At 36.7% G+C, this 3,945-nt stretch overlaps 1 protein-coding gene across 1 annotated transcript in view; it reads left to right on the forward strand.

Annotated features, from left to right (window-relative positions):
* The window catches only part of ZC3H8 (zinc finger CCCH-type containing 8), a 41,852-nt gene that overhangs the window by 36,241 nt on the left and 1,666 nt on the right, over nt 1-3,945 (forward strand). The gene's annotated exons all lie outside the window — the stretch shown is intronic.

Consider the following 3,945-nt stretch of genomic DNA (forward strand, 5'->3'; position numbering starts at 1 on the left):
AATATATATGTATAATACATATATATTATATGTATAATACATATTATATATATATATATTTTTTTGAGACGGAGTCTCATTGTGTCGCCCAGGCTGGAGTGCAGTGGTGCAATCTCGGCTCACTGCAACCTCCGCCTCCTGGGTTCAAGTGATTCTCCTGCCTCAGCCTCCCGAGTGGCTGGGTTTACAGGTATGCATCACCATGCCTGGCTAATTTTTGTATTTTTAGTGGAGACAGGGTTTCTCCATGTTGGTCAGGCTGGTCTTGAACTCCCGACCTCAGGTGATCCACCTGCCTTGGCTTCCCAAAGTGCTGGGATCACAGGTGTGAGCCACTGCTCCTGGCCCTACAAAGGGGTCTTTAGGCTAACAGCAGACCTATCAGCAGCAACCATGCAAGCCAGAAGAGATTAGAGGCCTATATTCAGCATTCTTAAAAGAATTTTCAACCAAGAATTTTGTATCCAGCCAAACTAAGCTTCATAAGCAAAGGAATATTAAATCCTTTTCAGACAAGCAAAGGCTAAGGGAATTTGTTACCACCAGACCTGCCTTACAAGAGGTCCTGAAGGGAGTGCTAAATATGGGAAGTAAAGACCATTACTGGCCACTACAAAAACACGCTTAAAAGTACATAGGCCAGTGACACTATAATGCAGCCACACAAACATGTCTGCATAATAACCAGCTGACAGTGTTATGACAGAATCAAATCTACATGTGTCAATACTAACCTTGAATGTAAATAGGCTACACACTCCAGTTAAAAGGCACAGACTGGAAAGTTGAATATGGAAACAAAACCCAATGGTATGCTGTCTTCAGGAGGATCATCTCACATGCAATGACACCCATAGGCTCAAAGTAAAGGAATGGAAAAAGGTCTACTAAGCAGATGAAAACATAAAAAGACAGGAGTTAGCTATTCTAATTTAAGGCAAAACAGACTTTAAACCAACAAAGATTTTTAAAGACCTATGAAGTGACTTAAATAACCACACAGTAATAGTGGGAGACATTAAACACTCCACTCACAGTATTAGATCATTGAGGTAGAAAAGTAACAAAGATGTTTGGGACCTGAACTCTGTACTTGATCAGAATGGACCTAGAGGACATCTACAGAACTCTGCACCCAAAAACATCAGAAGGTACTCATTCTGTGCTCATGTGCACGACACATACTCATGTATGTGCTCATCTGCACATGACACATACTCTAAAATTGACCATACAACCAGGCATAAAATAATTCACAGCAAATTAAAAAAAAAAAATCACCCCACTTACACTCTCAGACCACTGTGCAAGAAAAGTAGAAATCAATGCTAAGAAAATCGCACAAGGCCGGGCACAGTGGCTCACGCCTGTAATCCCAGCACTTTGGGAGGCCGAGGCAGGTGGATCACCAGGTCAGGAGATTGAGACCTGATATTAACAAATGTGATATTAACATTTGTGATATTAACAAATGTGACTTTTAAAAAACACTGTACTATATAATGAAATGTAGAAGATCTGCATAGATTAGTAAACGGATATTTTCCACATAAACAACGGTTAAACCCCGTTTCCACTAAAAAATACAAAAAAATTAGCCAGGCATGGTGGTGGGCGCCTGTAGTCCCAGCTACTTAGGAGGCTGAGGCAGGAGAATGGCGTGAACCCAGGAGGCGGAGCTTGCAGTGAGCCGAGATTGTGCCACTGCACTCCAGCCTGGGCAACAGAGTGAGACTCTGTCTCAAAAAAATAATAATAAAGAAAGAAAATTGCACAAAACTGTACAGTTACATGGAAGTTAACCTGGTCCTGAATGGCTTCTGGGTAAATAATATTGTAAGTAGTGTTGTGAAGACTTTCCCTTATGTTTTCCTCTAGGAGCTTTATAGTTTTAGCTCTTAACATTTACATCTTTGATCCATTTTGTGTTAATTTGTGTATGTTGGCTAAGACAATGGTCCAGCTTCATTATTTTGCATGAGGAGATCCAGTTTTCTTAGCACCATTTATTGAAAGACTGTCCTTCCTTAATTGAATGGTCTTGGTACTTTTGTCAACAATTATTTACCACAGATGTGAAGGTTTATTTCTAGCCTCTCCACTCTGTTCCATTACTCTATATGTCTGTGTTTTATGCTGTTAGCACACCGTTTTGATTACAAAATCAAAACGTTTATTATTACAAAAAAAAAGATATATATATATATATATATTTGGCTATTCTTTCAGATCCCATGTGAATTTTAAGACGGATTTTTCTATATCTGGAAAAAAACCATCAATTTGAATCTAATAGAGATTGCATTGAATACATAGATTGCTTTGGGTAGTAATAACATCTTAACAACATTGTCTTACAGGCCATTAACATGGGATGTCTTTCCATTTATTTATGTGCCTTTGATTTCTTTCAGCAGTGTTTTATAGTTTTTATTACACAAGTCTCACCTCCTTGATTAAATTAATTCCTAATTATATTTGGCCCTTGAACAACAGAGGAATTATGATTACTGAACTGTTATGCAGTCAAAAATCTGCATATAACTTTTCACTCCTCAAAATCATAACTAATAATAGTGTACTGTTGACAGGAAGCCTTACCAAGAACACAAACAGTCAATTAACACATAAGTAGACTCATATCTATATATATATATTTTTCAAAATTGTAGTGAATCTCCAAAAAATTTTCCAAAGTATTTATTGAAAAACATCTATATATAAGTGGATTCATACAGTTCAAACTTGTGTTGTTCAAGAGTCAACTGTATTCTATTCTTTTTGGGTATTGTAAATGGAATTGTTTTAATTTCCTTTTTAGACTGCTCATTGTTCTGATTATTGTGTGTTGAGGTTTTCTACATAGAAGATCATTGGGGGGATACTTTTTTAACATGATAAAATATGCTATACCTTAATAGGAATGCACCATACTCAATAGGGCAAACAGTAGAGGCATTTCCACTAGAAGAGTCTATGTTCCATTGACACTGCCTGGTTTCTAAACCTTGAGTAGACATCTCAAACCCCTAAAAACATCTGCCTTTGGGGTCAGGTGCATTTAAGAATATCCTTGATGAAACAGTAACAATTATTAATGTTATTAAACCTCACATATAGTCTTTTCAATATTATGCCTAACAGGATGGGAAGATATACAAAGTATTTCTGCAACCGTATTCCTAAGAAAAGTACATGTGCTGTGCTATCTGAGTTGCAAGCTGAATGAGTTGTTTTTCATGACTGCTATTTTTACATGAAAGAACAACTGAGAGCTGGGTGTGCTGGTATGAGCCTGTAATCCCAGCTGCTCCAGAGGTGGAGGCAGGAGTTTGAATTCAGGTCCAGCCTGGGTAACACAGTAAGACCCTATTTCTACAAAAACAAAAACAAACAAAAAAACACAACAAACCAGACACACATACAAACACAAACAAAACTGAGGGGCAAATTTTTTTTTCAGATACAGATGTTTGACAGGAACTTTTTCAGAAATGAACAGAGTGACTGTCACTTTGAGGAGGACAACTGAAAATATTTGTCTTCAATGATAAAATTCAAGCTTTTAAGCACAAATTATAGTTTTAGAACATTTGCTCTGTCCCTGTGAGCTTGAAAGCTTTCCTGTACCTAAAGACTGTTTTGGCAAGGTTCATTGGTGATATTAACAAATGTGACTTTTAAAAAACACTGTACTATATAATGAAATGTAGAAGATCTGCATAGATTAGTAAACTGATATTTTCCACATAAACAATGCACAATATGACAAAATTATACATGCATAAAGCACCCATCCACCCTATAAAGACCAATGGATCTTAATATAACAGTATAAAAAGTTCATTGATGTGGTTTCAGATTTCATACTGCAACTTGAAAATTTGTTTCCATTTGCTTTTAATATTCATTCACCTATCACTTTATTTTTAGTTTTTCTTTTTT

Source organism: Colobus angolensis, unplaced genomic scaffold (assembly GCF_000951035.1).
Source record: "Colobus angolensis palliatus isolate OR3802 unplaced genomic scaffold, Cang.pa_1.0 Scaffold356, whole genome shotgun sequence".
NCBI classification, from domain to species: Eukaryota; Metazoa; Chordata; class Mammalia; order Primates; family Cercopithecidae; genus Colobus; species Colobus angolensis.